Consider the following 26,127-nt stretch of genomic DNA (forward strand, 5'->3'; position numbering starts at 1 on the left):
GAGCCATAGTAGCCACTTGATATACTGTCATTGTGGGTGGTTCCATCAAAAAGATGAGAGAAAAATGTATGTGAAATAGTTTTAGACCCGAAATGTTCACCTTTATTTGCTGACAAAAAAAAAACATACATGGGCAAACGGACTGTCCTGACTAAAACGTTGACCGTTTTTGTTGACGAAAACTAGATGAATATAATTATGTTTTCTTGGGCTAAAATTAAGACTAAAATGCTAGATTTATAGTCTTCTAAAACTTAACTAATTAAAAACGGGAGGAAGACTAACTATGATAAAAACTAACAAGCGTGATTGAAACGACTAAAACTGAATTTTAAAACGTCTGATAAAATTAACACTAATGTACAGCGTATAAGGCATGAGATTGTTTAGAAATGTATGTAAACATGAACTACATGAAAGCACTTCATCATAGCCAAAAGCGAACCCATTCCACAGTATGTCCCATTTAAGTGACTACCATGCTGTGGCCAAGAGTTACTAGCCGATGCATCCGACAGAGACGTTTGCTGCCTGCCTGTGTCCTTCTCACGGTGACACGGCAGCTGGTCCACGAGGGCTGGGTGGCATCATGTCAAGGCGGATAACGGCGTGACGAATAGAGGGTAGGCGGCTCCCGCTAACCCCCACCCCACTGGCTGTGAGCCGTCCCACCTGACTAATTTGCTCGACCTTGGACGGCGTAGGAGCGCTCAACTCCTCCGCTGCTGACTCCCCGCAGGCGTGCTCATTTGAGCAGCTTACGTTTGCTGACATGTTCAGCAGCATTGTAAGAGAATGGACCTCTTTTTGGCCCGTTAATGTGCTCTCAATGTTATTTTAAAAGAGGTCGGTCTTGTTCCTTCAGTTTTTATACCCTACAAATATGGAGTAGTTTGAGTCCTCTAAACCTGTTCTTCCTCTTGAGGACAGAGCGGGTGTGCAACTTCTTCCCTTCAGACCATCATGCTAATTAGCTGGACGTTAATGGCTGTCTCGGACATATGGCACATTGCGATTAAATACTCATGTGCCACTTTGGTTCGCACTTGGACACGAAGTGCCAAAACAAAAGACTTCTTTGTGGATACTGTACAATGGAACTGATGATGTCATATATTACATTAATTTCCACAGGTATGCTTAAATATTACAAATACAGTGTGATACACACCAAAAAAAAGCATTTGGACAGCCACCAATTGTGCAAGTTGTCTCACTTAAAGGAAGTGAACGCCAGCTGATGGACAGGCCAGGATGAAAAACGTGGAGAAAAATGGAGTGAAATGTGATAGTTGTCAGAGTTGACACAACAACCCATGACACCAATAGTTTATTGATGAGCTAATCCACTCTTTAGGCCTCGTCTTGTCACTAAGCAACAACAAGCTGATGCGTATATATTTTGGCACTTGCTTCTGTTGTTTACATTATTTAAATGTATTTTTTTAAATAACAGAATCTACATATAAAAGACTCCAGAGGGAATCTGTGCTGGTGGTTTGAAAATAGGGCTTAGGGACTGTTTAAAAATATAGGATGCATAATGTAAGGCCACACCGATGTCTCTCAAAATCCAACCACACGTGCAAGGGCTGCTTTACTCCTTGAGTGCTGCTTTACACAAGATTTGGACGGTCACATGTCAATCATTACAACAATGCTACTGACTGTCCAATAGAAAGCATGTCTGCAAAAAGTAGCAATTATATATATGACTAGTATATTTTAAATCTCGCTGACAAAGAAATATAATTTTGCTTTTTAATGGCCAAACGTTGTATATAAAGAACTTATATTTTTACCAAAATTGCTCTTTCTTCTGGGAGATTGCTTACGTAATTTAATTGATTAATCTAATCATAACTAACAACTTAAATAATGTAAATACTTAATGAAACATTTTGTTATGATTATTTACGTTAATAAATGTTAAATTCCTATTCATATTTTAATATTTGTTGAAAATGTTAAAAGGTCAAATTTAATTCATTAGATTATTAATTATTTCCGTACCATTTCATCTTGTCATATTTTCATGATTATTATTCTTACCGTATTTCTGGTGTTTGACTTTGTGGTAATGTAGAGACCGTTAAATTGTTTGAACACTGTTTAATTAATTCGTATTACTACCATTGTAAGGGGGAAGTCAAGTCAAAAATTGACTTTACAGTAATAGGTTCTATGCATCACCACTAGTCTAAACATGCTATCCTGATTAATATTGAATTTGTGGAATATGAATTAAATCCACCCATTTGTATCCATTTCAGGGGGTGGCCATTTTGCACTGACATGGATAAAAACGGGTGGATTTTGCTGCTTAATTCATATTCCACAAACTTATTATGATTCAGAATATCATGTTTAGACTAGTGGGGGCGGATAGAACAAGATTTCGACTTGAATTTCCCTTTAATAATAGTTTAAGTAATACTTTGATTGAGTAAAAAAGTAATAAACACACAATTGACAGGCGAGTGAAATGTTTTCATTTCATTGTGTTGCTAGCAGCTAATGGCAGATGCTAACTAGCGTTTTGTTCGAGGCTAGCATCACAGCCGAAAAGACATCATATGCCTTCCACTTCAAGATGAAGCGACCCCCAAATGTTTTCCTAAAGGTTACCTAGAGCGTGACTCGGGTCCATTTGGATGTTTGCGTGTTCTTATTTGTCATTCCAGTTCACCTCTTTGGCATTTTCATGTCCTCCTCCCAGAGTGCTTGTTTCTCTTCTTTTCATCTGTTGGTAAGGAGGTGGCCAAAGACTTGAAGATGCTCTTGAAGATGAAAAATATTCAAGACTGTAAGCAGAAAAACATTGGTTAAAAATACATTATTGATAATATTAACAATACTACTACTACTAATAATAATAATAATAATAGCAATAATAATATTTTCACTACATTATTGTAATGGGAATGTGCCTGAATACCTAGATCAGGTGTAATAATAGATTAAATAGATCAGATAAATAAGACTATAATATATTACAGTACAAAACCCGAATTTGACCCCACGACCCTTGAACTGTGAGGCTACTGTGCTAACCAGTCAACCATCATGTTCTGAAGAGAAAACTTGTAAAGGAACCGGTCACACCATACAGGACCAGTTAATATAATATTAAACTCAAGAGACTATAATTCTTTGGAGGCAGAATGCCTTTCTTAAGTACATTTATTATGTTTCAGTAACAAGATCTACTTGTGTGTTTTAAGGACAATGTGCATGAAAAGCTCTTGAATTGATTACAACAGGGGGCGAAACACTCATACTTGATTAACTTCTTGTTGGTCCAAAGCCGCTCAGACTGAGAGAATAAGAGAGCCGTGTGCTTGACTATCAGCAGCAGCGAGGTTAAGCGGCTCTGCGCAAATCAAAATAAACATATTGTTTAGGGGGAAAGTAGGTCACACACTACAGATAAACGTCACTGTATCTCCTACTGTATTTTTTAGCACATATATATATATATATACAGTATATATATATATATATATATATATATATACAGTATATATATTGGAAAATGGTAAATAACAGTATGCTGATCAAATTCCTCGTGACTGAACAAACGCCCTGGGACAAAGATTGAGTTGATCGTGATCTCTGGGAAATCATATAGATAACTAGACTGCAAATGAAAAATGATTTTAATCTGGAATTTAGTTGATCCAAAGTTACACACACACATGACTGTAAAGCCAGATTAATGCAGGGACGGGTATTACGGCACACAAACACGCACACACCTCCCATATTGGTGTACACAGATGAAATCAAGTCTATTGGCCTATTTTTGTCTTCTTTGAGAAGTTGAACAAAGATCTGTGGAAAATCTTCTGTCAAAGAGAAATAATGTGACACATAAAGTATCACCTAATTGTGTTAGCAGAGTGACAGGAGATGGAAGAAAATAAAAATTATATTTGGTGAGATGCCTAATTGAACGTCAGCTTTGATGTTGAAACCGTCGGGAAGTGGAATTTCATGCTTCAAATTTTCATGCGGCGCCGTCACCCTGCCACGCTCCCTTTCCACGCTGTTAAATGGTTTTCATTAAAAAGTTTTTTTTTTAGTGGGAGGGAAACAGGCCGTGGTCGTCTAGACACATTTTTTTTAATGGCAGCTCAATGTTTACTAGCTAGAACATAAAAAAAAAAATATTGAAATATAGTGTAGGACACCAAAGGATGTTTTCATACTTGATAAATACAATTGAGAATCAAATATTTTTTAAGTTTATAAATGTCCTTCATATACAGTATATGTGATATATAGTACATTTCACCCCTAAATATTACCTAATTTGCATAATCTATACATCATTGGATAGAATTTTTAACGCCCTTTCAGAAAACAATAAATAAATTAAATTAAATTGACCCAAGTGATGTTTTGTGCTGATGGATCAGATTTTTTTGCAGTACTGCCAGCACAAGCAATTCGAAGAACATCAAAAATAATAAACACAAATAACTGTGGGTTTAGCTGACATGGAGCACATTGGCGAGTTAGCAGGCAAACACTTTTGAATCATCTTTAAGTGGAGTACAACAACATCCGCACAGCAAATCAAAGGGAGACTTAATGGAACTCTTCAACCCTCAGCGGCGCTCAGAATGAAATGAAAATGATTTGCTTCACTGCAAGTTTTCATTGAGTCCAGCTCTGCATTGCGTCCCTCAGCTAAAAAGATACAGGGGGAGTGGGAGGGAAATAAATAAGTTCCAGCAATTACAAGTTGGTTTGCGTTTCCATTTTTTTTCTATTTGTCAGCTTAGCCCGAAGGATTTAATTAAGTAAATGCTATAAAGTTAAATGACATTAGTTCCTGTAGCACTTTTAGAGCGACTTAGGAGAGCAATTTTTTACTTAGCTTTATTTCACACCCGTGGAGGGGGGGGGGGGGGACTAGGCTGGTGCACCAGGGAATAACACTCAATCCATTTACTAACTGAGTGTAATGTGGAATTTCATACATCCACATGATTGACGGATCATTGGCGTGGAAAGGACTGTTGATTAATAATGTCTAGAAGCAAAATGGAGTGCACTACTTGACTGTAACCTGCAGAGTGTTGTTGATTCAGTTTGCCATAAAAGAACTATGTACATTGTTTTTATGACATACAACGTAAATTAAAACATACCGCTTAACAGTTTGGGGTCTCTGTTGTCATATTTGGCCAAAAATAATTTGAAATGTGGACTCGTCAGACCACAGCACACTCTTCCACTTTGCGTCAGTCTATCCCAAATGTGCCCCAGACCCAAAGAAGCCTGCAGCATTTTAAAAATAACTAAAAGGCAGTAGTGAGATTTTCATGGTGGTAATTTATGCAGACTCAATATTAGTCATATGTTTTAGTTAATAAATTAATACAGTAATATTAAAAACAATATATGTATAATACTCTAATACTAATTTTGAAAAAATTAAATCTTGGGCAGTTATTTAAACAAATGTCAATGAATGTATTCACAATTCAGACCCTGATAACATATTTTTTGTCTTTTATCTGTAAACAGTGATATTACACTTAATTTATTGACACGTAATAATTGTGCAGACGGTTCCGTTTTTTGGAGTGGAAAACGCTTTCGCCGCTCCCCTTTAATGGCCTCTGTGCTCGCCCGGCTGCCCTCGGCATCAGACGCGGACCTTTCATTATCCGGCAAGAAGCCGCTTCATTATCGGCCACCTCCACTCTGCTTATTACCAAAGAATGGCCAACGAGGAGTTGAACGCCTCGACGGGTCTGATGATGTCACATTTCACAAATGAGCTGGGACGCTAGCCAGGCACATCCTAGATACTTATTCATACTTTCAGGCAGCGATGGGGGAATCAAATTAAATAAAAGTGAAACTTGAGAAACAGTTCATGCGGTTTAATTTGGAGTTTGGAGGTGGCGAGTGGGCGGAAAAGGGATCAGTAACACAGGGAGGGGTGACATCATTTCTCCTCACCTCGCCCTCTTGTCACCACGGGTTACTGCTGCCGCTATTGCTATTTTGGTAAAAGCATTAATAATCTCCAGTGTGTGTTGCTTGGTGAGTCATGAGAAGAGGAAGAATTACAGGCGAGGCTAAAGATAGAGTGAGAGGAGAACATCTCGCTAACAAGATAACATCCTGACACGTTCAAAGTAAAGCAAAGAAGTTTTTCCGATTGACTGATGCGCTGACATTAAACAAACGTTTGCAAAAGGCCGCTTGTCACTACGTCCCATTAGGCTCAACGGGACGGCCATCCAGCAAATATGTAGCCTAATCACTGTTTGTGTTGTTATTGTGCGCTTCTATTTTTCTGGATGACATTATGTCTCCTGTTGTGCACATTCAGCCTCACTAAGGTCCACTTCCCACAATCATCTTTCAGAGAGAGCAGGAAAGCCACTGAGATTAAACTTTCACAAGAGTCTCTCCTGTTTTGGAGGGCGGAAATATTAACTGGATAATGTGAAATGTTTTCACAAATTCCAATACAGTTTAATGTACAGTAAAAATGTTCTGATGACAAAGTAAAGAAAGTTAGCTTTCTGTGAGGGAAAAAAAACGTCAAGCAGAACTGTGACTTTTTCGCTAGTCGGTGGCAGGAAATGGTTAGATTCCAATTGACAAATTTAAGTGTCCACGACTTTGAATGAGTTAATATGAATTAAAACTTAAAAAATCTGCATGAATTATTCTTTTGCTTTTAAAATAGACTTTCACCCACTGCATCTACAATTTCAAGAGTAATCAAGTGCTGCTCAGTTAATGCTGTTAGCTAATGCTAACGTGTGCATCAATAAAAACTCCTGCAGCTCTGCTTACCATTTGGCTTTGTAATGTTTTATAAGTCAGCATACAAACAGCAAATGAATAGCTCTTTCACAAACCCCGCATGCTACCATACTTACCCACCTGAAATTTTGTCCAAAATCCCCAAAAGACCTATTAACTCATTCACTGCCATTGACGGCTATAGATGTAAAAAATTCATTAGTTTAACATTTTTCCCACTTTTATTAACAACAGTATTTTTATTGTACATTTAGAACAGACATAACATTTGTGATTAATCATGAGTTAACTAGTGAAGTCATGCGATTAATTATGATTAAAAAATGTCATCGCCTGACGCCCCTAATTTTTTAATAATCTTTTGTTTTGTTTTTTCTTTTGTTTTTTAAAAATAAAAGATTATTAAAAATTACGGTGTACATTTTTTCGTAATTAATCGCATGACTTCACTAGTGAACTCACAATTAATCACAAATTTTATATCTGTCCTAAATGTACAATATTATTTTTTTCTAGGCTTTCATAATCTTAAAAAAATGTTAACTAATAAAAAATTGTTCAAAGGAATTTTTGACATTTATAGCCGTCAATGGCAGTGAATGAGTTAACAGTGTAACCCACTCAAGTTGTACACTTCACTTGTCTTTTATCACCTGCAGTAGCAGGTTTTGTCCAGAAGAGAGCAGAAGCAACTAATGTCTAAGAAGTCAGAGAGGGAGAAAAAGAGAGGAAGTGACGCAACTATCAGTCTGTATTAGAGTGCGCAATTGAGAGAGTTACGAAGTGAGAAGCTACGTGATACCAGAAGAGAGAAATAAAAGTGAAAGTCAAGTAAAAGTCTTCCCGGCAGATTAAACGCAAGGTTCGGTCAGACCTGTTTGCCTGGAGTTTTGCAGAAGACTGTTCATTGAATTTGCATTCTCCGGTGAGTTCATCATTTGCCGCGCTAAGCTGCGCTAATGTTGCTAAGCTAAGCTATTGTTTTGTAGGAGCCATTTTGTCGGCATCGTGGTAATCATCCTTGATATGTCAATTGCTATATGTATTAAAATACGGTAAATTTAAATGTAAAGTGTATCCTGAATATGTGTTACAGAAAACTTACATACTACTGTGTGGTTTTATGTATAAGTATTGCACGCTATAATTTAACTGTTAAATTCCCAAATACTTTGAGGTTAGATCTGTGAATTTAAAAGGCCTATTTTTTTTTTATAAAGAGTGATAATTCGCCCTGCTTATGCAGGTTGTTTTTTTTTTTTGAATACCTGTTCATGGAAGCGGATGAAACCATATATGGACAACTCTTCTGGAGTCAGACAGTGGATTTACGACCGATCTACGTTGGACTGACAGTGGAATATCTCGCCAATCTTGAGGATATCGTCTGTTCAAATCTTCTCATCGAACAGATAAGAAATTGAAATATCGTTTGCTCCATAAAAACACACTACCCGGGTAGATGGACAATATTTAGTTTATTTTGTCAGAGCTCTGAATGTTATTTTTATTTTATTTTTGTGAGGTGCTAGTTTCAAACAAAGGCTAAAACAGAACAAAATACATTTTTGGGGAAGTAAAGTGTGATTGAAATAAGTTGTGCATTGAATAAATGTTGGCGGCAGTTATTTCAAAAAAAAGTTTAACCAGTCTATTGGTTTCATTTCATCGATATCCTCCTTGAAGAAGTTCCTAGAAGATCACCTGTGTAGATAGGAAGACAGGAAGAAAACATCTTGGTTATTCAATTTCACACTCCAGAAACCAGACACTGGACACTAGCTGAGCAACATCATTCCTATAGTCTTTCTTTTCTCCACCTGTGATTGAGCCAATGACTTTGGTGTCATCAGGAAACTTGATGATGTTGGTGTCATCCTGGGAGGAGGTGCAGTCAGGGGTGTAAAGTGTCAATAGGAATGGGCTGAGCACACAGCCTTGGGGGGTCACCATGCCCGCTGTCATTGTGCTTGATGTCTGGGTGCCAGCTCTGATTTTCTGGGGTCTGTCTGTGAGGAAATCCAGCACCCAGTTGCAGAAAGGGGGGTGTTAATGTGACTAGATTTACCCTAATTTATGTGATTTAATAATGTTAATCTATTATTGTTTTACAGTGATATTGGGCTCTCTTTTTTTTTTTTACTTTCATGCTCTGATTAAAAATGAATCAGAAGTTACTCATCAATTACTCAGTACTTGAGTAGTTTTTTCACTAAGTACTTATTTACCCTTATGAAATTACTTGGAGGATTACTTTTTACTTTCACTTTAGTCATATAGTAATTTTACTCTAGTATACCTTTTGGTTACTCTACCTATCCCTGAATATATCAATAGTACTGTACTTTTTATATGCAGTATTCAGTATATAGTTGTTAGACAAAATAGCACAAATGTTAGTTATGGTTTCTGAGTGGTTTGAAGGTGCACGCATATAGTAGCACTTAATGTGGCAAAGTTGACAAGGCCAGACAAGGATGATGAAGATTGCATCCTGCGCTTTGTCATGTGCTGTGTCGACAAAATGCAGCTCTGCCGACTCCCTTGTAAATCTGACAAGAGGTTAACGGTGCGGGCATTTGACTGTTGACCTTTACTCCTTGCAGGGTACAACTAACACACACACACGCAGAAGATGAAGTTGTTCTCTCACTTGCAAAAGTCAATAAAGATGCCGTCAGGGATGTTATGTATGACATCTTGGCTGCCGTGTCCTTCACCATTGTTTTCATGGCGCCTGGAAGGAATGATGGACGGATAGAATGAACGATGGAGACAAGCGAGAAAGGCAGAAGAATTGAAGGAAAGAAGCAAAGTAAGGAAGAAAACATGCATGATATGAAAGGTAGGAAACTACGATCAAAACCTTAGAAACTTTAGCTTGAACCCCTTTTTTGAAACGATGCTTTGAAACCTTAATCATAGCCTGTAAACCCACAACTGAAACCTCGCCCCTTGTTTAAAACCCGAACCCTGACATGAAACCATGATCTGAAACTCTAACTTCAAACTTCATCAAAGGCTTGAAATCCGAACCATGGTTTGACAACCTATTTTTATTAACCCAAATAGTGGAATTGAACATCCCTAATTCCTACTTTTGGCATGCTCTGTATGATACAACTCCATGACACTTACACTTCATCTCATTGCGTTGATCCACATTCAAATGGGCCCAAAGTTAGCCAAATGAGGCCTATGATAACATATGTGAATGAAGTAGAGGAGAAAAGGTAAGCGCTAAACGTTCATGTCCGGCAAGGGCAAAGTATCCTCCTTGACTGCGACAAGTCAGGGTCATCCTGCTCTGTCTTCTCCCGAGATGTCATTAAATGGCACTTTGCAGCCCCTAACGGACATGTGGTTTGTCCCCAGCAACCATAGTGTTCTGCTATCCCACTTCTTGTCCTAATTTGAGACAACACAAAGGACCAAGATTAAGTGGTTTGCTCCACAAAGCCAACTAAAGGATACAAAAAAAAGCATAGAACAGAATTAGAGCCTGATTAATCCCTCCAATTAAATAAAGTTGGATTTAGCCCTCTATTGATTGAAGACATTTTTCTGTCATTAAAGCTACATTAAAAACAAGTTTAAATGACAGCTTAAAAACCCTGACTATCTCTATTCTAATTCAGCATTAAAAAAAAAAAGTTGAGAGGTGAATGGATGAAGCTGTCGACCACAGCCAGCCATGCGGCTACGTGCTATGCTAAAGTCTAAAGCTAGTACACAACTACTAGCTAACTAGCCTGTTGCAAGCCAACCTCAAGTAGGTCTCTTGACAAAAAGATGAGCGGAGAGCCAGGATAAAATCTCAGCTCTATTTTTCACACATACTTGGACCACAAAAAAACATGCCAAACGAGCCAATCTTCTACAGACCTACACAACTGCTTCTTCACGGCAGCGTGTGTGACTGGGTTAACAACAGTAATTGAGAAATAAGCCTCCCGCTTGCCTGCCATTGAAATGTTGAGGTAAAGTGCAGATGATTTCATCCAAAGTAGTAATTAAGTGCTGTTTTCATGTTTACTTTCCAACGTGAGCTGCCATGACTGCGCTATAAGCTAACAGTACAAGTGATTGCTTACTTTAAGGTTATTATGGTAACAAAAAAGCAAGCTAGCTATTAAAAATATATTTCCCAATGATGGCCACCACTGTGTGTATATCTAAGTAGGCCAACGTTGCACAGCTACACACACATTTTGTAACCTCTGCTGGCTCAGAATCACACAAAAAGTCTCCAATCGCTGTTTGGCAGATGATACCTCAGAATAAAAAGTGGGCTTCTCTTTTAATGTTTGCTATCAAATATTTGACCAGTATTTTTTGTTTTGGTTTCTTTGATCACCCTGACTTTTATTCTCCAATGTCTTGCATTGCATTAATTCTTCAATCAAAGTTGAGTGAAAGGGATTTTGTGGGGGTGGGATGAGATTTGTCCCAAATTTATGAGTAGGAATTATTTATGCATTTGAGTGTTGAATGCACTTTTCCTTGTCACAGGTTGAAAATTTTACTTGCATGCAGCATTTACTTTTTGGGATGGAACCGTGAGACAAAATTCCCATCTGGGCGCATAGCTCGAGTTTAAGGTGACAGTGTGGTTCACATCCGGTACAGTAAGGGAAGAAAAACTGTTTTCCTCTAGTACAGGGGTGGCCAAGTTCGCTCCTCGAAAGCCACTATCCAGCCTGTTTTTCATGTCTCCCTCCTTCAGTGCAGCTGAATCTAACGATCAGCTCATCAGCAAGCTTTGCAGAAACCTGATAACAATCCTGATCATGAATCTGGTGTGTTAGTGGAGAGACACATGGAAAACAGGCTGGATACTGGCTCTCGAGGACCGAACTTGACCACCCCTGCTCTGGTATAAACCCGATTCGATTATATAGTCACCCGTGTGACACAAGCGAGAACAAGCGCTACAAAATGATGGGTGGATATTTTCAGGACAGAATGACGGTGAAGTGATTAGCACGTCTGCCTAAAAATGATGAGATTCTGGGTTCAAATCTCGTTGTAGCGTTAACAAATTTTCCGTGTGTATTATGGCTTTGGATGCATGACGCAGCAGGTGGTTTGTCCGACGTGACTGTTCCGTATGGCTTCTACCTAACATGGCCAGTGAGTCTCTGTCCCATGTCTGATCTGACCGACCTCTTTACACAGATAGTCACACGCTCCAACATGTGTTCAGAGCTTGATGCGCGGGGATAGCTTGCGAGATCCGATCGCTGTTGAAGCCACCTGAGGGCCGATGACTGCAAAAAAGAACAGTCACGTCGCCGGCAGACTCGTTGAGATATGATTACATGGGAGGCTAATTAGAAAACAGACAGGATGTGGCAGGGAAGTAGCGGGGATGCGGCGGGAGAAGGTCGCTCTGAAGGATGATACGAGGGGACGTGTGGCCGCTGACCCAACAATGATGTTGTGTGTACCTTCTAATGTGGCGCACCTGCTTGTTGGCCTGCTCTAGCCACAAGGACGCTCAGTATGTACTGTATATGGTATCTGTAAGTTACTTGGTTAGTCGGTCTCTCAGATAGTTAGAAGTTACTTAAAAGTTTGTTCATAGTACGTTTTTGGTTGGCCGGTCAGTTAATGTCTTAGTCAGTCAGTCCCTCTGTCAGTCAGCCTTTTGACGGTCAATCATTGAGCCAGTCTGTTAAGCCCGTATCCCGCTGAGGGGCGAGCGTCAGCGATGCCAACAAATGTTGATTTCACGTCAGGGTTCATCAGGGTTCGCCCAAGGTCACAACGTTTTCTAAATGTTCTCCAAACAGTTTTAATTGTCTATCTTGTCTCAAGGAAATTTGGTTGGGATAAGCTCCAGCGCCCCTCCGCGACCCTTGTGAGGATGGATGGATTGATGGGCATTCTTCTCTTCTACTCGAATACTCTTACCTCCCTGGTCAAGCTTGACTGTTTTCTGCCAGCACAGGGTCTCTATTAATTAAAAAACTAAAAAGCTAGCTCAGGTCTGATCTCACCTCTTTGCTTGTGACAACTGAAGAAGAAAACCGCAGCTGCTGTAAATCAACAATCTAACTGGTAACCTACAGAAGATAAGGTGACCAAATGTATCCTCTTTTGGGAGGACAGACCATTTTCTTACGTCCTGTTCGGGACGTTTTATAAATTCATGAAAATGTCCGGTTGGCATTGCGGCACTAATAGGAGGTGAAGTGCACTGTGTAACTGTGACTGGTACAACAATTTCAAGACCAGGGTAAGTGTCCTCTTTTTTGGGAAATGGGACTATGGTCACCCTACGAGGGTCTTGAGATTGTGTTGTGAGGATTGGAGACGCCCGTGTGGGGGCTCGGTTTCATCCATGGGGAACCAATCTGCCAGCATCAGAGAACGTTTGGTGATTCCGTGAGTGATTTTGATAACACACTCAAAAACACAGAGCATGTCTCCACAGTCAGCTATGATAGCAGATGTAATTAATCTGAAAGTAGTTATCTCTGTCTTTGACGATGGCTGCCTGCCTGCTTGATGCGTTTGAATCCCATTTGTGGTGTTATGAAACACTACAGGCTCAATAAGGGGTGATTTGAAGAAGCTTCTTGAGGTGTTGTACTGTCATTGGCATATGACCAGTAAGTTGATATTTACTTGCATCAACTCAAGGGGATAGTGTCCGTTTTTTTTAGCCAATGATACTAGCTAGACATACACTTGGCATATGAATTGGCAATTTGCATTCATGCGTATTTTCACTGTCTTCTGTAAGACTATTAAAGTCACTTTCAAAAATGTTCAGCAAAACTTCTTATTCACTTGCATTTCTGAGCCCCACGCAGCAGTAATTCTTGCAGCATCAAGTAAAATGAATCAAATGCGGAAGGAGAATAGAAGATTTTCGGGAGCTTCTCCATTCTCGCTGCAGCATACATAAAAAAAGGAGTGGAAAATGTTTGTAGGAAGCCAACAAAGAGTTCTTATGTAACAGTGAAGAAAGCCAGTTCAGGAATAGGAAAAGCTTAATTAGATTACTTCTCTTTCAGGTCTCATTAGAGCCTGTGAATGTCTGCTTTTATTTCACCTGTCCTTTTATATGTTTTTTTCTCGCTTCTTCTGCAAATGTAAACAAGTGAGTTCACATCATGCTCTCCCAGAGGCTCTCACATCAAAACGAGAAACAAAAGGTTTACACTTTGTACTTTATTTCCTTTTTTCCCCCTCAAATAAGCAAGAGAGTTGTTTCAATGTTTTTCATTGGTGACATACATGTTAGCACCAATCCCTGTGAACATGAAGACAAGTCTTGTTTTAATAAAAGGATCAGGAAAAGAAAAATGAAAAAAAATTGCGTCATAGTATTGTTTTAGTTTTTTTTTAACCAAATGTTTATTTACAATGTCATTCAATAGAGATGTAAACAGCACTGAACGCCCTAGTTTAACTAGTTGTATAAAAAAAAGATCTGAACTTTACCATCAGCCCTTCAATGTCTATTGCAAAATATTTCACCATCACCTGAATGTCCGCACACCATCTATTGTTAACGTAGACACAGACTCCATGGTTGTTTTAATTCTAGACAGACGTGCGGTCTCCATGGTAGACTGTGTGGGTCTGTTGGTGGATGGCTTAGTCTGACGTGTTTATAATCCAAGTTTCGGTAAAACTCAGTTATCCTGGATCTCAGCTCATCAGTCTTTTTGTCAATACATCCGATGTTGGTTAGCAATAAGCTAGGTAGCAGTGGTCACGTAGCTCTAGCCTTTAGCTTAGCTGCTTCATCCACTCGTGCTGCTTGGTTCTTTAGCGGCATGCCAGTTGGGGTTGGTGGGGTCCAAAAGCTACAGTCCAAGAGGTCCTAAGGAAGCTCGTGGTGAACTTTTTAGATGTCCAGCAGTACTTTTCTATCGTACTGCATGTTGTCTTTGAGTGTGTGGTGCACTAGCAAGCTAAGTTGTTTAGTGTTATGAGGTCAATTCTCTGATATTTGTTTCCATCCTGGTCATGGAACAGTGGACCAGCTCTTCACCCTCAGCAGGGTTCAGGAGGGTGCGCAGGAGTTCTAAATGTGTTTTGGGGCGAGGGCTATGAGAACATCTGAATACGTGTTTGGTCTCTGTACAACCAGTGTGAGAGTTTGATCCACTTAATCAAACTGAGATCTGCAACTCTCAGTTTGTGGCGAAATATGAAGTGTTTCGGATGGGAATCAGCACCTCCAAATTTTAGGCCATGGTCCTCAGTCAGAAGTGGATCGAGTGCCTTCTTCAGATCAGGGATGAGATCCTGCCCCCAAGTGGAGGAGTTCAAGTGTCTTGGGGTCTTGTTTATGAGTAAGGGAAGAATAGAGTGGGAGACCGACAGGCAGATTGGTGCGGCATCTGCAGTGATGCGAACTCTGCATTGGTCTGTCAAGCTGAAGAAGGCAGCTGAGACAAAAGAAGAAAAATCTTTATTTACGGGCTGCTCTACGTTGTGCAACTATAGGTTATGGGCCACTTGTTTAAATATGTATCACATTACAATGCCTTTCTTTTGGAGAGTGCTTTTGTTGTCATGGCAACAATAACCAGCTCTTGTTGTTAAACAGCCGGCTAACAATATGTCTTTGGGGGGGAAAAATGTTACTGTTAAGCTACATTTATTGTTTCTGATATAATGTTGCTTGAATAAACTTTGTCACACTATGAGGGAGGTGATACTATTATTTCACAAAATTATGCAATGCATGTGGGGGGAAATATAGCCATATATAATTTCCTATGGACAACATTCATTGGATATACTTTAAAATGTGAATTTATATCAAGTTTTGTTTGCCGGTTGTGCAAGACATGCTTTCATTAAAAAAAAAATTGTAGAACGCTTTTGGAGTTATGCTTTTCTGCACCCCTAGTAAACATATTGTTGCACATTGTTGACATGAGTCTTAACTTTTAGCTGTTACATATGCCATTAATTAACTGCTGAAGCCCCAGAGAGGGAAAACAAGCGGAAAATAAATCCGCTTGAATTTATTAATGCATCTAAACCGGTTTGTGATGTCTTAATGAGCCGAGCGTGACAGATAGGGCCTTCAGCTCCTCAACCTTGCTCTAGCATTGAAAAACATTGTTATTTCGCATCCACGCCGTGGCCTTGCTTTTGTGACTCATCCCTTATGAATCCTTTGAGGGGTTCCAAGAAACATCAAATACAAGGTTATATCACATTGAGAAAAATAAACCCATTAAAAGATACATGTTATGCATTTTTAAAGTAATTTTAAAAAACTGTTTAGAGAGACAGAGTATGCATTTTGTGATTTTCCAGTGACCAGTCCAGGGTGTACCCCGCGTCTTGCCCAAAGTCAGCTGGGACAGGCTCCAGCACACCTGCGGCTCTAATGAATGGAAAAATTGATGGAAAGATAGCATGCATTTTTTTCACAATTCAAAGGACACATTGTGATTTATTTTTTTCTTCACATTTTGAAGGGCACTTTGTATATTTTTTCCACAGGAAAATATCCTTTTATTTCTTGCTTGCAAGGATCAAGAATTATAGCAAACTTTTCACTCCTTCTTTCAAACCCCCTGAACTTCATCTTTTTTCTCAAGTACGTTTTTTGTTACTATGACAGCCAAGGGCGGAGCTAGGCAGCTGAACATGGTAAGAGGTCTCTACTGCAGGATGCAAAGCCCAAAAAGTCGCTAGCAATGCAAGTGTGGCTAACGACGATAAACACATTTTCTCTGGTGGAGGCAGCACTTCCTACACTTATAAACTACAGCAGGCGGTCCAAATTAAGTCCTTTAGGGGGACTATCCTGCATGTTTCTTTCCTCCAGCACAGCTAATTCAAATGATAAGGTTCGTTATCAGGCTTCTGCAGAGCTTGCTGAAGAGTTGATCATCTGAATCAGGTGTGTTGGAGGAGGGAAACATCTAAAATATGCAGGATACTGGACCGGATTTGGACACCACTGTACTACAGTGTTGCAACAAAATAGGCAGCTACTTATTCTCAAGCAACGCAGAGTGAAGAGATGAAGTAATAGCATTGGTTGTATTTTCACTGGCAGCAGCGGCACTTCATTACCAAGCCACTGATTTGTACTACCAGCCCCCAGTCTCTCCTTCCCACATCCTGCCGAAGAATTTTGCGAGACTGTGACTTTAAACATTTGGCTTCGAAAACCCACAAACGTACTTCAGCCAGCCAGGCCCGTTTAGGCGGAACAGTGGGATTGGTCCCTGCGGGAGCAATTAGTACGTGCCAAAGGATCCGGATGATGGGAGAAAGGGAAAATGTCAAACAACGGCATCTCCCTTCGCAGGCTAAATGGTTCTTACCCTCAGCTACCGCAGGAGTCGAGATGCTGTGTTTGGTGGTTTGTGTGAGAACTCTTAAAGTTATTGCTGTTAATCAACATAGGTTTATGAGCAAGATTCACTCGAGAGCTCCCCCTGTTGGAATAACATACACTTTATTTTAACCAACAAATGTGCGTTTGTTGTGAGGATGTATGTGAACATATAAATTTAAAAAGAAACATATTATGCATACCAGCCTTAGTTAGTGTGGAAAACCCAAATATTTATACCGTAAATTGAAGGCACGCCCCACCACCGGGAATGGTATCATTCTTTTGTGACGCAAACGACCATTGTCAAGATGCCTCGGCTGGTCCATTATTATGAAGTTGATGATCTCCGGTCATCATGTCAATGAAAGATGGGCTTTTTTATATTGATATCTTGGTCTCGCTCTGATATGCGACTGAACTGCAACTTTGTCAAATAATTTCAGGTTTTTGCTTCAAATTACAGCTCTTAAAACTTCTACTGTGTTTAATATTAACTCTACAATCTCCAGACATCAATTTACAAGCCAAACTCTCTTTTTCTTTCCACTTTCCTCCTTTCAAAAGTGATCAAAAGGCAAAACCTGACAGCTACCCGTACCGATGAGAAAAATGTCATTTCACCATGATTATATTCGCGATGGTATTCTTTGAGCCCTCTGCAGAGAGATGTCCAATGACAGGATGTACAGTACTTCTGTCTCCCCACTTCGGCAATGACAGGATGCACAGATCGTTAAGGTTATAACTTATAAATAGTAGAAGCCAGGACTGTAGACAACAGAAACAAAGCTCAGATCTTCCATAGAATACATTTCTTTGGTGCAGTTGGAAACAAAAAAAAGCCACTAATTAAATCTTGCAAAGTGAGATTTTTGGGGGTATTTTTTATTGATCTTCTACTAAGTTGACAGGTTTTGAACACACACCCTGGACAGATAATGTAAATAAGCACGAAACACATACATTAGGTTCATTACAAATATGAAACTGTCATCGATGTTTACTGAGGACTGAATTAACATTTAAGTTGACAAAACTGTGGTTATAGGCCTAAGTTGTCACTAATGTTTAAGAAATAATTACATGTTGGTTCACCAAAGCACCGAAGACTAAACTGTCATCAGTATTCTGGGAAACAAGACATTAGGCTCATTAACGTTAATTTCAAATGATCACTTGTACAACTTCCCTAGAAAATCTCAATGTCCCATCACTGGTATTTTTAGAACAATTGCTGTTGACTGAAATTGATGTCGCAGTGCCTAGGTCAAGGGTCATCTTGCGAACATCACGTGACCAAACCCAGAAAACAAATGAGCCGTGACTTTCAATGGCCGTACATTGATCGACTTCAGCTTCTCTGTGACCCTGAACAGGATCATCTTGACAATTGATTGATTAGATCACTTTTTGTGCAATTGAAGTTCATCTTGATCCTGTTGTCTGCATTGGTTGTCTTCTCAGCCTCTGTGATGGTGGTTATGTTCGTAATTATAGACAGCTCAATGTTTCTAACAAAGAGGCGTTCGCTTGATGCCGGCCGGGCTTGAGACATCACCAGCGGCTGTGACTTCAAAGCTGCCGATTCGGCTCATGTGCACAGAAGGAGGGGGAGAAAAAGCTGCAATGAGATAACAAGCCGTGACTTTCTTTCTATTCTTGCGGCAGCGTGTCATAGCCAGGGAGTTTGAGGAGCTCTTGGTGTGTCTGTGTGTGGCCATCCACTGCTGGCCGCGGTCTATCAGTCACCAAAGAGCCAAGTTGCCTGAGGGGTGTGTGCTTGAGTGTTGACAAAAACACATTTTGTTCGCTTAAGATGATTTATAGTCTTATTATTACAAAAACTCACAGGCTTACTGTGTGTTAGATTCACCTAAGACACAAAATCATCAGTGTTTACAAAAATATGTACGTAACATTTGGATAAAGCTTCAAATCACTCTTTAGCTCTTTTTCTTGTTTACAAGATCAGCTCAGGTAATGAAGAGTGTGTCCACCTGATGCACGTCCGACAGTGCCATTAGCTACAGGGTCATCAGCCGGGTGCCACCCTAAATTGAAGTTTGGTGCCATTATTTACACAACTCACAGTGGTGAGGTCAACAGTAAGGTCATCTCTCAGCCCCCCTTCCTGGAACTAACTCGAAGCCCTTGCTGTCCCCATGCTCTACCGTGCCAAAGCCAGTAGCTCGCTCCTTGCGCCACCTCTGCCAAATTCTTGGAAGTCTTCTTCATCTTTGGCCTGGTCACTCCCCTGTTCCCCAGGAGGCCCTGGATTGAATCTTGGAAGAAACTTCTGGAGCCGATCTCCACAAGGCAGATATTGGTTAACGATCCCATTCACCCGGTTTTGTCCTTCTTCCTTTCATTAGCTGTCGTGAACTTTGCTATGATCACGGGGCTGGCTAAGGAGACAAAATGATGATGTCTGGTCTCAGAAAGATTTCAGGTATCCTTGATGGGATATTTAGCTCCCTATCTGAGAAGTTTTCATCTGTCCCTCTCGGCAATGCCTTGAGCCCCTGCCTCTTGTCCAACACAATGCATCAGCTTTTGTAATGTTCAAAGATGAACTTTGGCTGCTTCAAGCCTGCAGACCTCAAGGACTTCTGGAGGATTTGGTTGTGTTGCCACCTATACCAACCTTGAGCCAGAGCTTTTTTGCCAGCTGGGCAAGATGTGCTGAAGGATTGGGTTTGAGGCATAGCGTTGTTTACAGTTTTTCTCAGAGAATGAAGAAGCCTTATCTTGCTTGGGGTATCTTCCAGATGCCAGGCCACTTGATGGTCTTGTCGACAGTTTGTCCCCAGGTTTCTCAAGATGGTTGCTGGCACTGGCTGACTGCACTGACACTTTGTTTTTCCTCCTCCACCCTGACCTCCTCTGCAACCACTAGGTCTTTGCTCTCATTTCGTGTGGCTTTGGACTAACGTTTGGGAGCTGTTCCCCACCCCAGGATAGTTCTGCTTCTCTTTGTTCTCTCAGCAGTCTCATTTTGTATCAGTCTGCCATTGACCTAGGCAACTGCCTCCTCAGCTTTCCAATTGTGTCCTTTGCATTTTATTTAATTTTTTTACAAATAGATCATTTGAGTCTCTCCGAGGCAGGCCCAGCATCTTACAGATGAAATTGTTTGCCTTGACATTCAACTTCAGTACTGTGGATGTTGTAGTTTTACAGTTTCACAGGTCACATCAGACTCTGAAAAAGGCTGAATTGGTAAAACCAGACCTTAAACTTCCCTAGAGGACGGCTTTTGCCAATCCTCTCCAGGCCTTCTGAGATTCATGACAATGGCAGGCATATTGTTGTCTGACAGATCCAGACTCAAATACAGCCTTCTCAAAGTTCTGACTTGGTGGCTGTGTCAAGAATATAACCATTTCATTCATGGCTCCCTTCTGCATTAAGAGACTGCAACTTATTCTCATTGTTGCCCATCTGAAGAGTTGTACAAAGCTTTTCTCAAGCCGGGGAGTTCAAGCCGCTGTTTGGAAATGACTTGTTGCATCATCTACTACATTAAGTCTGCAAGGTTGGTAGTTGTTGGCCTGACTGTGAGCTCTCTCCTCAAACCATCTGTCTGTCGCCAATCAGGTTGATTTTGAAGACTGTTTTAAATAAGATGGCAGAAACTGAGAAAGGGGTAGCAGACTTGGAAACTGCTTAAGTAGTTGGGCACCAAACTCCGGATGCCGAAAAAGATGAACAAACGATTCACCAAAGACTGTAAATTGACTCCGGTGTTTATGAAAACCTACATACGCAGGCAACCACAGACTTTTTCACCAATACATGTAGGTTAGCTTCACCGTATGCTAAAATTTTACCGAAGTGACAAAATAGTTCAGTGTTTTACAACATTTATCGAGCCCCCAAAAAAATCTTACAGAGCACAACCAAACAAAGACTTCATAGAAAATATCAATACTGAAATGATGATGTTTTTATCTCAGTTGCCTTACAAATTTAAAAGCTGAATATTCACCAGGACCAATGGCGGACAAAGCGTTTAATTGCACCTTCTGCCATCTAATAAAAAGTTGTTTGCCGCTATAAATCACTGGCATAGATAGATGAACAGACATCTTGTTGTAATTAATAAATAATAATTTTCAGACAAATTAAGGGAAACTGACTAATCGATCGAAAAACGTATGCTAGTCTTACCTAAGGACTTAAATTTTTCTTTTTGTTTACAAAAACACTGACCCTTGCTTCACTGAAGACTCGAAACTGAAGAAGCATATGTTATCTCGCTGAAGGCGCACTAGATGCATGTGGCCTGGAACTGCAATCTACAGATGCTCCAGCACGGAACTTTTGATGAGAATTTTGAAGCCGGGATAAGTGCACAGATTCCCCATCTGGAATCTTCCTTGGAGCGCAGACACAACGCACAAAGTGGAGTTGATTTCAAAGTCATCTTTAAGTCTCTGCGCCCGCAGCGGGGAAATGAAATCTACGCTGAATATTAACGACGCAGCCGAGGCGTCGCCCCCGTCTGTCGCTATTCGCAGCTAAAGGTGCTGCGTGCGCGTGTACGTGAGCGTGTTCACAACGTTGTTTTGCAGCCGGATGTGGAGGATTAATGATGTTTCTCACTGGCAGCAATACTCGCCCCCGCGTTCCTTTCATATTAGCAGCAGAGCATCTCAGTGACAGATAAGATGACTTCCTCTTCCACTTACATGGCCTCCAATTGAATGATACCTGCTTTAAAATTCTCTTTCTTAGCTGTTATGTAACATTGCTGCGCTAGGTGATTATTGTACTGGAAAGGGGGTATTTGAAAACAAGATTCCTCCCTCAAAAATTATATGATTTTATCAATCAATTGACAGCACTCAGTGGAGGAGAGTGCAGACCTATAATCAAGCTGAACTATACTTTTTTTATGCTGCCAATTCCAACACAGCTGAGACAGATTTCATAACGATCATATGGATTAGCTGCCCATTTTTCAGAAAATAATGCTCAAATATTACAACAAAGATTACAAAAATATTATTAAACTGTTTAAAAAGAAAAACACAAAAATGTTTTGGGGAGAGGAGCCAAAATATTAGGAAATTAACTTCTTTTTTTTTAACTACTTGGAGCATGTTTTCGTAATATAAAAATAAACAAATATTACAAAATGGGTTGTCTAACTTGGAAAAAAAAGGAAAATTTGATTTGATCAATCTCAAGCGACAGCACTCTGACAAAAAAAGAAAAAACACATATATGAGGGGGGAAATGCTAAATATTTTTTAAAAAAAAAAGACTATTTTTAAATGATAAATTGAAAATGACAATTATTTTTAAAAAGGGGGGAAATGTAAAATATTACATAATTTTTTTTAACATGTTAGATAAAAAATACAATTTCAAAAAATGCCAACACAAAAGTGACTTGAAAAACAGGAAAGCTCACATTTTCTTGGCAATAATGGAATAAGAATTAAGAACAATAATCCTACCGATGTTATCTATGTTAGGGTGCTGCCATTTCTGTCCTGTACTACCACCTGTTGTCAACTGAAATTGACGTCCGAGTGCCCATGGGTTCGCTGTCAACGCCACGTGCCCAAACCCAGAAAACAGGTGAGCTGTATATTTGGCATCGTCACTGTCTGAGGCATGTAATCTTTGTCAACATCGTCCTCTTAATCTTTCGTCGTCCTTTTCCAACATTTGTTTGTTACTGCAGGTGAAGCCGCAAGATAACTACTAATCTACTACAGTGGATTTGGTAACGATGATAATTATAATCCAAAATAGGAAACAAAACCATGTGACATTTTAGAACAGTTTTTTCCATGCCTACTACGAAGCCCTTCATTTATTTAATATTATGTATTAGCCGAGAAAAACACGTTGATTTTCAATAGCACGGCCCGTTGCCAGGACAACCGAGGTCTTAAGTGCAAAAAAAAACATCCTGTCCTTGGTTCTGGAGACAATGTCACTTATGATGAGACTGACGTGTCCTGTCCATTTAGCTGTGCGGAACTTGAACGAGTGTATCAAGTTGTCCACTCATGGTCAAGTTGTTGACACACACACGTGGCGGCCTTCAGTTAGAATCTCATTTGAAATGGCCGACTCTTTAAATCTGTGTGAGGCTGCTTAAAATACATTGCGCTTCATTATGTTAGAAGATTTTTTTATTAAATTTTTGCGGGTACTGTGTGTGCTAAATGATATTAATATTTTTAATCATGGCTGGCAGGAGAGGCAATTATTTCCTGGTGATGGAGATTGGGTGGTTAAAAAAAGAAGGAGAGGGCTCCTGTCATAGCACATTACTGCATATAAAGTGTGAACATACGCAGAAGGAGAAGTAGAGACACAAATAACTACTGGCCTCACTTCTTCTCACATCTTTAAGAGCATTTATGCACACATCTTTACTTATGTTACAAGTAATGAATGCTCACATATTCATGGTTGACTAAAAACTAGCCTGTTCACCACTTTTTTTGTGCTCTTGCCAAAGTAATAAAAGTACAATTGTGCCTTGTAGGACAGTCACTATCAAATAAAAGTCGATGATTGGCATGGATAGTAGCTTGATAGTACCTGTTGGTTGAAGCAACACATGTAGACAGATAACATGAGTATACTCACAAGCATATATTCTTAATCTTTTGAGACAAACGACCTATATTATTGCAGCTTACTCAGTCACAGACAGTAACGGACTCTTCTTAGTTTGTAGTTTGCTGTGATAGGTCACGCTGTGATTGGTCAACTGCTGGTCACATGACATGGACGCCATCTTGTTACCCTGCTGAAACAGAGTTAGCCAAACTCTCTCTATATACGGCTCTGGTCTGTAGGACTGTACTGCGCCCCTGGTGGCCAAGGCGGGAACACCAAAAGGAGCAACATTGAAATTATTTAGGGTGTTACATCATAATACACAATATTTATTTAAATATATATATATATTTATTTATTTTATGTATTTAAATTTATTTTTTTCTAACTTAAAATCTAAAAAGAAATGGAAATTAATTAATTATTTAAGTTATTTATTTATTTATTTATTAACTCATTCACTGTCATTGACGGTTATAAACGTCAAAAAAATCATTTTAACTATTTCTATTCGTTTAACATTTTTTTCTACTTTTGTTAACAAGAGTATGAAAACCTAGAATTATTTTTATTGTACATTTAGAACAGATATAAAATTTGTGATTAATCGTGAGTTAACTATTGAAGTCATGCGATTAATTACGATTAAAATTTAAAATCGCCTGACGCCCCTAATTTTTAACAATCATCTAGTCAGGAGATTCAAATTTTTAATTGTAATTAATCGCATGACTTCACTAGCTAACTCACGATTAATCACAAATTTTATAGCTGTTCCAAATGTACAATAAAAAATTTTTCTAGGTTTTCATACTACAAAAGTGGGGAAAAAACGTTAAACTAATAGAAATAGTTCAAATAAACTTTTGACGTTTATAGCCGTCAATGGCAGTAATTAAGTTAATATTAATAATTGAGTGGCCCTTGCCAGTTGCCCATCTCTGAATTAGAAGATACGCCATGCTTTTTTAAATTATTTTTTTTTAAATCAAACTCATGGTCAGACTTTTTCAAAAGAGGCACTTCTTTTTCCTGAATGGGCACTGGTGAGTTGGTCCACTCTCCAGTACATTTAGGCAGCCTGAAGGACGACTGACTGAAGGTCACACACAGCAAATGGCACAAGTACCATCATTTGGAAATTATTTATGAGAGGCTTATGAGCAATCCACTTTGAGATAAATCCTGGTGAAATACAGAATGTGTGCCGCCCCCCTAATCCTCCACCACAGTAAACAGCTTGCCCGAGGGTTATAGATGAGATTTTTTTTTTTTGCCTTAACTTGCTGAGAGAGCACTGACCTGACCAACCCAAAACATGCACCATCTGTCTTATATCACCTCTACCAAGAAGGTTATATTTTCATCATCCTCATGTGCTTGTCAGAAGGATTACACAAAAACAACAGGACCAATTCTTATGAAACCTTGTAGAGGAGTTGGGCATTTTATTTTATGTTGCAGAAATACATAAAACGTACTTTTCCTGCCAATTTATTTGAGTTATTCTAGATAATTATGTTTAAAAGTTTTCATTGTTAAAGAGCACCAACTGCACCACAACTTAGACCTGCTTTTAACTAGTCTACTTTTAGTCACCACATTGTCAGGTGCGCCAGAGTGGGAGTGTAAAAGGAAACCCTTAGTCCACTGGAACACCCAGCATGGCACTAATTAGATTTGCCCTGGCACGAAATAAAGATGCACCAGTTTTTACTTTTTCTTTTCTTTTTGAGAGAGCTCAGTATTGTTCATTCTGTAGTTTTAGATTCAACATGTCATCATCATTGGCCTCAATAAAGATGCACCAGTTTTTCAATACAGACCATAGTGTGCATCGATACATTTTAAATGACAAACTGATCTAATGAGACTTCATCTCTTCAGACTCACGTCTGAATCCAGCCTGCTCTTCCACAGTCAGCGAATGATCATTTCTATTTTCAACTCTGACATCATAGATCCCCTTAGCACCTCTCAGGTGTGAAATTAGCTTTACACGTTAACACATCATGTTGAGCGCAATGCGGTAGCTGCTGTACTTTAATCACTTTCAAAGTAGGCCTCTCTGTGGATTTTGCCAGTTTCCTGTTGTTTTATGCATACTGCAGTTTCTCATTACTGGGAAACTAATCTGTTTGCAGGGTTGAAGACAAGACTACTCAGAGGGAGCTGACCTGGCCAGAATACTAGAAATATGCATGTGGTGGTAATAAAAGTCTAGTGTTGAAACTTTTTTTTTTTTGCATACATTGATTTTAACTCACTGTTTCTGTTCTACTCTAGTCCTACAATGAAGAGGGGAGGCTAACTGACACACACACACACACGCATACACACACACACCACCGCAGCTCCCTCTGCTGGATCTGTTGGGTCATTGCCCATCTTGGCCCCAATGCAAGCAGACC

At 39.6% G+C, this 26,127-nt stretch overlaps 1 long non-coding RNA gene across 4 annotated transcripts; it reads left to right on the forward strand.

The window, feature by feature from the left end:
* The first annotated feature begins 7,549 nt into the window (after positions 1 to 7,549).
* Positions 7,550 to 26,127, forward strand: LOC144050618 (uncharacterized). Of its 4 annotated transcripts, XR_013293888.1 has the most exons (6): positions 7,550 to 7,723; positions 8,045 to 9,643; positions 22,612 to 22,717; positions 22,824 to 22,865; positions 25,861 to 25,925; positions 26,003 to 26,127. It is a non-coding gene; the product is annotated as an uncharacterized LOC144050618 (long non-coding RNA). The 4 variants fall into 4 exon arrangements; XR_013293886.1 differs by lacking the exon at positions 22,824 to 22,865 and having other exon boundaries at positions 26,003 to 26,120; XR_013293889.1 differs by lacking the exon at positions 26,003 to 26,127 and having other exon boundaries at positions 25,861 to 25,952.

This window comes from Vanacampus margaritifer, chromosome 4, assembly GCF_051991255.1.
Source record: "Vanacampus margaritifer isolate UIUO_Vmar chromosome 4, RoL_Vmar_1.0, whole genome shotgun sequence".
NCBI lineage: Eukaryota > Metazoa > Chordata > Actinopteri > Syngnathiformes > Syngnathidae > Vanacampus > Vanacampus margaritifer.